At 48.5% G+C, this 12,022-nt stretch overlaps 1 protein-coding gene across 1 annotated transcript in view; it reads right to left on the reverse strand.

Annotated features, from left to right (window-relative positions):
* The window catches only part of LOC8029126 (chitobiosyldiphosphodolichol beta-mannosyltransferase), a 52,015-nt gene extending 40,019 nt beyond the window's left edge, over positions 1-11,996 (reverse strand). The window contains exon 1 of the mRNA XM_040207408.3: positions 11,844-11,996. The gene's annotated coding sequence lies outside the window, so the exon portion shown is untranslated. The remainder of the gene's footprint in view (positions 1-11,843) is intronic.
* Between the last annotated feature and the right edge of the window lie 26 nt (positions 11,997-12,022).

The following is a 12,022-nucleotide window of genomic DNA, read 5'->3' on the forward strand; positions in this document are numbered from 1 at the left end:
GTGTAGCTGATGCTGGGATGGCATGCACGAACTTGCGGAAACTCGTGCTGGCGCAAGTTTCCGAATCACTCACCTATTCACTCTACGGTCGCACACGTTTAAGGGCCGCCTCGACATTAGATCCTGACCCGCGGATATCCGCGCATCAATCCGCATACGCGGCAGCCCCTGGCAACCGCATCCGATCCGAAATCTGCTAAATCTTGTTAGTTTTTATCCGCATCGGCCTGTTGACTGCGGATGCTGCACTTTACGCTTAAAATTATTGGACAACGACAAAGCAAACAGCCCCCCCTTCCCCCTTAATAAACGCTACTGTTCCGGGAGATGCGCTGTCTGATTTTTTTCGTTCCCGTCAGCGAGTTGCGACGACGAGGCACATCCATTCATAGCCAAACTCGGTTTATTCCCAAGTATTTACAAAGCGGCAGAAAAAAGACAGACTTCGAAAAACCAGCCACCGTTCAATTTCCTCGTCCAGTGTTCCTCAAAACTCAAAAGAAAACTTCCCCACCGCGCCAACAATCTCGCCCTCGGACGAGTATCCGCCATCGGGGTCATGAGGTGCCCCTCGTTCAACCCTGGACGAACACATCCGTCATGTCTGCACCGGTTTCAAACCGACAGGCAGAGAGGCGCCCCGGGGGCAGTATTTCAAGAGGCTGGCACCTCCGCAGTGACGGCGAACAGACACCCCCGAACGAAACCGCGCTGGCGATGGGGACGGGAAAGCCGATCCATCGGCGCGGCGTCGTTAGATCATCAAGTCCCGGGCACCACGAGCTACCTTCCAAAATGCAGAAAAGAAAACAGCAAAAGTTGACGGAGGGGAAAGCGGTGCACTGCAAGCAGGCTGGTCGCCGTATCGGGATTTCCTCAGACAAAATAGAAATAACCCAGACCAAACCGAACACACACACACACGCACACACACAGACGCACACACACAAACACACACACGCACACGCACACACAAACACACGCGCGCACACACACGCACGCACGCACGCGCACACACGCACAAACACACACAAACGCACACACGCACGCATGCACACACGCACGCACACGCACACACACAGAGACGCACACACACAAACACACACACACACACGCACGCACGCGCACACACACACACACACACAAACACACACACACACACACACGCACACACACGCGCACGCACGCACGCGCACACACACACACACAAGCGGGCGCGCACGCACACACACACACACACGCACGCACACGCACACACGCGCGCGCGCACACACACGCACGCACGCACACACACAGACGCACACACGCGCGCGCGCACACACACGCACGCGCACACACTCGCACACACACACGCACGCGCACACACGCGGGCACACACACGCACGCGCACACACGCGCGCACACACACGCACACACAAGCGCGCGCGAGCACACACACACACACACACATATGATACAAATATGTGAGGCGCCTGCTTAGGTACGCTAGATCGTTACCTCGTAACCAAGTGACATTTTAGTCTTCAGGCCCCTAACGCAATGTAGGCAAACAAGGCATGGGACTAAAATTACAAGCGGTGCAAGCGTCTTCTGCAGCTACAATTTTTTTCCTCGCCTAAATTAAAATTTACTCCAGTAAAATAGTCACAACTTACAAGATAACAAGCGGATGTAAGTACCAATAAGCCGCCCCGCGCGTGCTTTTATTTTTATTATTATTTTTTTTTTTTTTTTTCATTTTTTAATTAGAACTGTCTTGATGCTTAGTTTGGGTCTGCATTTTCAGAAAAAGAAAGTTTTGGGACACTTGGGATTTATTTTGGGGAAACCATTTTGCTTTATAGATATCAAAATATTTAAAGCGTAAAATATAGCAACAGCACAGCCCAGAAAAGGTGTCAAAATATCTCAAAGGCTAACGGTGCTTTCCCCCGGCATCTAGAAGAGAAAGTTATTTTCGCCTCGTTTACTCCAGAGTAACTGAAAGCAATAAGGTGAACCCTGGCATCGCACGAAAGACCAATCCTAGCAGACTAGTTAAAAGTAATTGAGATATCCCCTTTTAACCATTTAGAATTTTCTGAAATGTTTTAACTTATACAGCTAGTTCACGCGTTCACTGCAGAAATTTGAGAGAGCGTTCACGCGACCAAGGAGATGTCTTCTTCAAGAAAATGTTTTGGTGAGTTTATTTAGAATCTAACAAACAACCACAATATCTTTCTTTATTTTCTTTCAAACAAATCGGGGGATTTTTCCTTACTATTTTTTTTTTCTTTAAAAGAAATCGACAAATTTCTTCGTTATTTTTTTGTCAAAGAAGTCTGCGATGATTGGTATTGTTTTGATTATAATCAGCGTTCCGCGTTTTCGGTATATACCGATAAATACCGATAATTAACCCCCAAGACTTTTTTTTTTTTTTTTCTAAATTGGACACCGAATTCAAGCTGCGGAAAAAATGGCAGCTTTGCTGAAAGAATCCTCTAGCCCGCTTTCTTTTCTCGTTGACCGGGAACACATGACTGACAAGTCTCTGACAATGTACATGTCATTTTTTTTTCAATAAGTTTCAGTTTTGATAGTATGCTTCTGAAAGCGTCACGCATTCTGTTATTTCCATATGTATGTGCATTGTGTGTGGTGCGTGTGTACACTAAACGCGTGTAATGTGAGGTGTGCCGTGGTTTTTCTAGTAATTATGCAGTCGCTTTCCAACACAAGCCCCGATAATCACCGATTTCTTTCCAGCATTGAAATGAAACACCAAAAAACACCGATTCCAAGAGAAAAAATAAACACCGATAAATAACCCCCGAATCTGAAGAACAATAGATAGCGAAAACGCGGAACCCTCATTATGATGCAATTAAATGAAAAGGTGCAAGACGGCTGGACAAGAATGACGAAAATAATCTCTGGAGAAGGGGAACAAGAGGCACAGACAAATTTACAAACACAGCTATAGTGACTGGTGCACGACCGAAGAACTCTGCCTGGTCAGTCATACTTTCGTCATGATTGGTATTACCGTCCGGAACGTTTGATATCGGATGACCCGTCGTCACGGAAAAAATGACAACGTCGACTAATGATGCCGAATCACATCGCATATAAAAAGCCTAATAAAAAAACGCATATAAAAATAAAAAAGACGGAATAATTGACGTCAAAAAGAGGCCCGCGGGCGTATCCAACCGCAACCCCCGCCACTGTTGCGGTGGCACCCAGATTTTTTTTCTTTTGACCGTTGTGTAACAGCTTGTCACGTGTTTTGCTCTGGCTTCTGAGGGCCTTTGCGTTCAACTTTTCACCTGGTTTCCCAAGGACGAGAGTCTGCACGAGTGCAACAACGCCACCCGAAGGCGGCATACCGCCGCAACCTGACCGGTTGCGGTTAAGTGTTCGCAGCTAGGCTTAGCGGGGTTTGCGGAACCTCTCCCAAACGTCATCCCCTGATGGAAACCCGAGCGCCGGGGTCGGGGGACGTTTGTACCCATTTAGCCGGTGGGTGTCCGACGGTGGGCTTCGAACCGACCACCTCCCGTAGCCGAGGCGGACGCTCCGTGCCACTAGGCCACGGCTACGGTGCCAGTCTGGGCTCGACCAGGCGGCTTTTGAATGCACGTGCGCGGTATTTCAATCATTTCGGTGTAAATCCGAGTTTGAGCGATCTAAATTCGGAACAAGTAACACGAATAATCTACGCAAAAGCTTGGAACGCAGGCCGAAGGTATGCCGGTGCGTGTTCAAGGGCCCTACACGACGCGCGCCGCGCCTCTAGGTCACGTGATACCACGAGTCACTCTAGCTGACTCCCGGCTACTCTCAAGGAAAAAGGTCGACCAGCTCCCCGTGCTTTAAAACACACAAATAAGCGGCAAAACATTAGTTGTTTTCTAGCTCTAGCTTGCACAAAAACCGCAGGAACACCGGCGTCTCGCATGCCAAACAGAGAAGTAAAGTTGACAGCGCGCGATCAACTTCAGCTCGTAACGGCAAAACGAAGACGCCGAACTTTTCGTCTGCTTGTCGCTCTCTGGGATCACCGGGATCAGCGCTTACAATTTGCCGCTTTCTGCTCCCGCCTTTATTCCGCCGCTCCCGACTTTGGTCGATCGTAGCGTTGTCGAAATGTCGCGAAATTTCCGTGCAGAATCTTCAATCGCACGCCGCTAGAAGGCTAGAACACCGAAGGTCATGCTGGTCGCGTTCAGTTGCTCCACACGGCGCACGCCGAGGCTGAAGATCACGTGGTACAGCTAGCAACTCCAGCTTACACGCGCCATACGCACAAGTGGCACGAGCTCACGTGCGCTTGGGCATCTAAAGCGCCCATAAAAATAGCACGCGCACTCTTCATTTCTTTGGAAAATGCAGAGTTATCTGCCGTGCCGAGCTCGCGGGTGCCTCTGACCCTCGTGACGCCACTGGTTCAGCTACGCTCGCACTTACGGTGAAACAGAGGTAGCATTCTGTATGTGCGCCGTGTCCACATTTTACGCATGACGTTGCGCATGTGTCTTACATTTTTTGTCCTCCTGCGCACTCACGTATTGCAGGGAGGGCCTTTCAGTAGTACCCACCTCCAACGTGGGCGTTCTTACGCCGCCAAGGCACAACAAAAGCCAACGAAGCACGCTGGAGGCCGGGCATTCAAATATTTATTAAGGGCAAAAAATATAAGAAATAAAAATGGCATAGAGAACCCAGGAAGCCTGATATAAAATTTATGTTAGCTTGATATCGGCTGTCTCAATAGCAATAGGGTATATCCGGGAAGAAAAATACGTTGTATCAAAGGGGTGCCTTCATTTGAAATCGAATAATAAAATCAATTTTGATTTGCCTAAATATATATATATTACAGCCCCATTTCCGCAATGCACAAAACCACTTTGTAATTTTTTTTTAAATAATTTTCTTTATACAAAGGAACGTCCGATGAAGAGCAAACTGAAATGCTACGTTTTAGCCTAGGCTGCTTGATTTTTGCACCCAGTTCTGTCGACAGTTATAAATATGTAAAAACGAATACACTCAGAATAACCTTTGCGGTTTTGATCGTGCGTCTAAACAAACCCACAAAGTTCTTCATTGCGGAAATGAAATTATAATTATTTTTCTTGGAAAAGGGGGGGGGGGGGGGGGGGGCAAATTAATATATTAATTCTGACACGGATGTTAGATTTCAAACGAAACCACACAAAAATAAACCAGGCATTACTAAACGCTCAGTTTCCACCTAAATGTAGCCCTAGCGGTTCAGACCAGATACCCTGCATCAAACCCAGTAAGGGCGCTGTAGGTTACAGTATAAATAAACAAAAAAGTAATAAATGAGCAATTTTCGTAACTTTTTAATGTGAAAAGCTTTGCCCACAAAGCCCACGAAACAATGGACTGAATGGAGCCCACTACCCAGAATGGGCGCCATTTTTCAATTGAAAGTTTCCGAAACTCGCTTACAACTTTCGAATAAGACGGCGGCTACATCTGAAACTTTGGGAACTGGTCCGGATCGCCAGTGCTTCGTCTGGGCGAAAACTGGGCGCTCGGCAACGCGTATTTTTTCTCTTCTCGCAAATTGACAAAACAGGCGGGTGCCCATCAGTACATAAGACTCGCCATAATAAAGTTTATGCCTCCTACTCCTTTACAAGGGTTGTCATTTTATATTTCACCGGATTCGAAAATCGCCCTTCACCCAAACAGGCCACGCGTTCACTCATTTCTCGTTCCTCCATGTATAGACACCGATAAACGCCGATACAGCCGAGTCTAGCCGTAAAGCACGCGTGCAAGCACGCGTGCTTGCACGACGATCCCAACACACTAATCACAAAAAACGAAAAAAAAAAAAAAAAAAACACTGTCCGCAGGCGTGTTCGCAGAGCACATATATGTGTGAAGAGCACGAAGCAAAAACACTTGAGCAGTGTTTTTGCACATAATTCTGACATGGCGTTTTCAGAGGCCACCGTCACTTTCCTAAACACCTAACAAGAGAGTGTAAAAAAAATCTGGTTTATTTTTTTTAATTAGATTTACTTCAAACTTAATTCAATCGAATTAATACGATTTAAACCGCCGAAGCCAGAAAATATTGAGCCTTTACCACTAGATGTATTTCTCAACGTGATCGATCAATAATAACAATAACGAGGCAGAAAAAAAAAAATGACTGTAAAGTACGATTTAACTAAAAAAAAAAAAAAAACTTTATGTAATCCCCGCCATACTAGAACGAAAAACGGTGTGATTTCTTTTAAGTTGGTTAAAAAGCGTCACTTAATTAATTAATTTTCTTTCGCGTTCCGACTTCGTTGCAATGGGACATTCATTTTCCTAGGTTTCGTTTCTTCTTCGCTCTGATTTTTGTTACGAAATCAATAATTGAATGAGAAATAAAAATCATTTTCGGAATTGGTTTGGCTTATATCATTATCATCGCAGTAAAACTGGTCGGATTTAGACGATGACTTAAATTATATCGGTTCTCGTTCTCCACTCTGATTTGAGCGGCGCGAAGAGCCCACATCATCCAGGACTTTTCGAAAAAAAGAGGTCCGCGGGCTCCAGATCGCAACCCCCGCCACTGTCACGATCGCGCCCATTTTTCTTTTTCTTCTTGCTGTTAGGCGACGTTGCTCTTGGTTTCCCAAGGTTCGTGGGCTTTGTGTTCCACGCACGGGGTTTGGTTGTACCGTTGTAGCTTGCTAGGCTTCGGTTTTTCGTGGGTTTTGGGGCCGGCGGTTGCGGCGCTTTGAAGTGGGGTTTGTCGTTCGCAGCTAGGCTTAGCGGGGTTTGCGGAACCTCTCCCAAACGTCATCCCCTGGATGGGAACCCGAGCGCCGGGGTCGGGGGACGTTTGTACCCATTTAGCCGGTGGGTGTCCGACGGTGGGCTTCGAACCAACCACCTCCCGTAGCCGTGGCGGACGCTCCGTGCCACTAGGCCACGACTACGGTATCAGACTGGGCTCGACCAGTCGGGTTTTCAATGTAGGTACACACTTCTATCTCGTCCATTTCGCGATCATTGCGGACTTTAGGTGGCCGAAACGCGGTCGAAACGCAGCGAAATCTCCGTGAATTTTTTTCGAGTCGCGGGCCGAAGGCAATGCCGGTCGTGTTCGGTTGCACCACACGGCGCACGCCGATCCTGAAAGTCACGTGGTACCGCGAGTGACCCCAGTTTACTCTCGGGTACTTTTGCGATAGGATCCCACCGATCTCGAACTGCTTGGAAATATTTCTTCATGGACAATTGCGTTAACCACGCCTAAAGCGGACACGCTTTTACCACCGTAAAATCAAGCGATTATATTCAGTCGTTGATTTATTTGGAATAGGCGCAAGAGATGACGTCACAGATTGATTATCACCCACAGAGGGTTATACGTTCTGTGACTCGAACGCAGCTGAAAGTTGCCCAAATAAACGCAATGCCCGGCACCGCTCTGCATTCTGCGGGCGTTTGTTGGCGACGCAATGCCCGGCACCGCTTTGCATTGTGCGGGCGTTTGTTGGCGCGGCTTGGCTTTTTCCAAGAGAATCCCTCGCGCTTGCTACGTGGACTTCCTTTGGTGGAACCAATAAATGTTATTAGGTTAGCTCAGTTACGGACCTGCTCATAAAACACCGATTGCACGAGCAGTACCAGTGAGCAGTACCCTCCTCTACCCCACACGACTCGCCTCAAGTACACTGTACCTCAAGCAAGCCTCACGCAGTTCGACGCGCCGTGGTCATAGCCGTGGTATTCTATGCAATGCGTATGTTTCGAAATACAGAGTCTAGATGGCGTTCTACCGCATTCTTTTCATTAGGGAGGCTGTAGTGAGGGTGGGCGCAACTCAAAACCTGGAGAGCGTTTGCAATTTAATGGCGGCGCCAGAGGGAGAGGATTCGAGAAAGGGTATGCGCCAGTGTTGCCTGCACGAGAGCAGGCGCCCGCTCTGTTGCAACTCTGTTGCTCCATGCGCCTTTCCTCCTCTCGCCTCCCATTGCAAGCAACGAGGACCTTGGCGCAGCCTCTCTCGCTTCCTTCTCGCTCCGAGAATTGCAAACGTCGAGCGGGGAAAGCAAAGTTGCCAGACAAGCAGCAACGTCCAAGATGGCGGAATTTACCATTTTTCGCGTTTAAAAAATACTTAACCTATCGCAAAAAAACTGGTGGCTATGAAAAGTTAATTATTTATACCTTGTGTAAATTATTCAAGCACCTTAATGGGCTTTTATGACCCGAGTTAGGAAAGAAAACGACCCTTTGCCCCATAGACTCCCAGCAAAATTTAGCAATTAAATGGCGTCCATGTCCCGTGATCGCCGATCTAGCAGTTGCACCCACCCTCACTTGAGCCTCCCTACTTTTCATAGCTTTCTCTCTTTTCTCTACGCATGCTCTACGCATGGCCTCCGAGATCCCGAAGCGCGCGCGCGAAACGAGCTTCTCCGGCCGCCCCCTATGCCCGTCCCATTCGTCTCGCGGCGCTGTCCGCCCAGTCATAACAGAGGGCGAGCCGTCAGCGGGCCACGGGCCGGCCTGGCACTCGGGCCGGGCTCGGGCTCCACGTCAACATTCATGAAGGGCCCGGGCCGGGTACGGGCCTTGCATTCACGTCTACGAGGGGGGCCAAAGCAAGCCAAACCGGCCATTACTTTTTTTTTTTTTTTTTGTCTATCTACGTCTTTAGAGCAGCTGTTCACCGTTTTGCCACAATACACAGAAATTTGCACTGGATTGGGGGAGTACCTCCCCGCGGAGACACGCCGCCTCCTCATTTTTCGATTACGCCCTATCCGCACGAATGGGACGGCCGGAGAAGCTTTCGCGCGCTTCGGGTACTTTCGGGATCTCGGAAGCCATGCTGGCCATGCCCTACGGAACACAGTTTTGAAACGAAAACCTAGATGGCGCTTCAAACGACGGGGGGCACGGGAGGCTAAAGCTTGCTAAAGCCCGGGAGGCCCTGAAGTGAGTAGAGGGACGGGGGTACTTCTTCCGAAGGAGTTCCACACCTACGGTAATACACATTTATGCCCCTAGTGCGGTAAATGCGCGCTTGCCTGCACGCCCACCATACTAACAAAAAAGCGGATCCTAGACCGCTGCCAATCCACAAGGGAATTTTCCGTTAGAAACAAACAAAAATAATTGACAAGAACAATAGCCAAATCATCTTTCCTGAGGTGTTCAATATCAAAGGGGATTTAGGTTAGGGCGCTAAAACGGTACTCTGCGTGTGCTCGATAAAACATTTAAACCTCTTGCGTCGACATTCTGCGGTGTCGGTTTGAACGGCTTGCATTCTCCTTCCAATAAATATCACCTGCCTTTTTGCGCACGGGTGATATGCTCTTGTTTTCGTCACCTAAGAGTATTCACTTTCTTCAAGGTACATCGACTGACCGATTTACCCGTATTTCATGTTTATAGATACACGCATAATCAGCACAACAAAAAGAAAATCAGAAAAGGAAAAAAAAAACAAAAAAAAAAACGGAGCCAAGCCAGTCTTATAATAATTCAGAATTCCTTATGATTTCACACCCCACATCTCGCGGTAAGTATTTCGCCAGAGTGGATATGGTACGGTCGTGGAAAATTCCCTTATATTCCCGTCGCAAAACGAGCCATCGCATACGTGCGCGACGGCTCACTTGTTCATCCGAAACGTTTCCATCGCTTCAACGTGCTAAAAATAAAAAAAAAAAAAAAAAAAAAAAAAACATTTGTTGATAATTATTTCAATTTCATTGAAAAAAAGTTATAGAATTATATCAGAGACCATATGCTGGTGAGCTTTCAACGTCTTAAAAAACCCGAGACTTTAGAACAAAAAGCTGGACAACCCGCACACATGTCTCAAGCACAGGTGCGACGTTCATTCCCCTGTGCGCATGTTGTCCACTTCTCTGTTCCTAAAGCTGCGGCGGTCGCAATGCTCTTACATCATACAAAAGGCAGTCTGCACACTCACGGTCTGATGCGTGTTTCTTTCATTCATAACGACCCTGTCATATTGGACATAAAAAAAAAAAAAATCGTATGTAGACATATCTGTTCAAAGCATACATATGCATAGGCGTAGACTACGGGGGAGCATCGGGGCTCGTGCCCCCCCCTGGTGACATCCGGGGGGGGCAGAGCCCCCCCGGGACCATGATCCTTACCGAGACGCTGTTTACGTGCCATGTAACGAGCTTCTAGTAGTGACATGTAAACAAAATAACGCACACAGCGATGGACACATACGCTGTCAAATGCAACCCCCCCCCCCCCCCCCCCCCCGGAGAACTTCTCAGCCTGCTCCCCCCCCCCCCCCCCCCCCCCCCCGGGAAAATGGAAAGTCTACGCCGCTGTATATATGTATGGAGGAAACATGGTTCATCAGGAGTCCGTCAGTCCGCATGCATAATGCTCAGGAAAACGGAGGGAAAGGAGGCGGCCGGAGCACGCGGGGAAGTCTGAACGCCGAACTCTGGTTGGTACGATTAGTGGGTACACAAAAGCCTAAAGCTTTTGTCTCCACTGCATTCGATGAACGGGTACGAATGCGAAAGCCGAACGCCAGACGCCGGCGTTTTAGTGGCGCACGCTCCGTCATTACTTTTGTGAGAATATCGGCAATGTGTCCTCAAAGTCTTCAAAGTGTTAATAAAAAAAAAAAAAAAATCGAGCAGTTCAATTTAGAACAAAAAGAGGCCCCGCGGGGCACCAGATCGCAACCCCCGCCACTGTCACGATCCGCCCAGTTTTCTTTGTTTGTGGTTTGTTTGTTTGTTTTGACTTGCGTCGAAGGAGTTTGAGTGCTGGGGCGTGTTAGGCCTTCGCTTGGTGTGTCCTGGTATTTCAAGGACGTAACCTGGAGGATTCGAGCCGTTCAGCTTGTTAGGCTACGGACTTCGTAGGAGTCACCGGCAAGCGACACTGATGTCGTTGCGGGTATGTTGTGTTCGCAGCTAGGCTTAGCGGGGTTGCGGGGCCTCTCCCAAGCGTCATCCCCTGGGAAACCCGAGCGCCGGGGTCGGGGGACGTTTGTACCCATTTAGCCGGTGGGTGTCCGGCGGTGGGCTTCGAACCGACCACCTCCCGTAGCCGTGACGGACGCTCTGTGCCACTAGGCCACGGCTACGGTGATGAACTGGGTTAACCAAACTGGTTTATGAGTTTATCTCCTTTGCATTTATTCTATTTCGCGTCGATGTCTCAGTTTTGCTCGTTGAAGAGCTGCGCGCTGCATAATTGCAATGCGGCGAAATTTTAATTACAAATATTCAACCGCGCAGGCCGAAGGCGTGTTCGGTCACTCCACGCAGCGCACGCCAAGCCGTGTCACGTGAGTCACGTGATGGAGCGAATGACTCTTGCTTACTCTAGTTTTCACACGTCCACAGACAGTTCCGAAATATCAATTTGTTTATCGTTTATAGGTTCCTTGTATTGGAAAGTATCGAAATTTACATTAAATAGGTTACAGGGAACATAGACAAAGAGGCTCTCGATCTGTACGAGTAATCCGGACAACAGCCTCCTAGGAGGCGCTGTCCGTTAGAAGAAGCGCAATGGCGCAATTTGCTCAAACTGCTCGACAACCGCCACTTTCCTTTTTGTGGTAGGTCCTGATCACAGATCAGTGGTTCGTATGTCCTGCTTTATTCATAAGCTTGATTTGGGACGGCAGAACTACCATACGCTCGGCGGAGAAACCAGCCACGAATCAACGAAACCAAAACAATCTCGAGCACATTGTCCAACACGTCCGTACGGCTCTCTGCCGTGCGGACGTAACACATAACGCTGCATGACAACTAGAAAACATAAAAGGGGCACATTACCGTCAATCAGGTGCAACTCCCGAAAGATTCATCCGGACAAGTGTGCCTTGGGCTAGATTTTCTTCGGCAATCAGCGGAGCGGCAGAGCAGACCGAGCAGACGGTAGTTGCAGACGTGCGATTGTTCCGTATCTCACTCGAGTAGGTCGGAGTCAGTCGGAGTTACTCCGGCGAGTCATG

Source organism: Ixodes scapularis, unplaced genomic scaffold, assembly GCF_016920785.2.
Source record: "Ixodes scapularis isolate PalLabHiFi unplaced genomic scaffold, ASM1692078v2 PGA_scaffold6__148_contigs__length_123643588, whole genome shotgun sequence".
Taxonomy (NCBI): Eukaryota; Metazoa; Arthropoda; class Arachnida; order Ixodida; family Ixodidae; genus Ixodes; species Ixodes scapularis.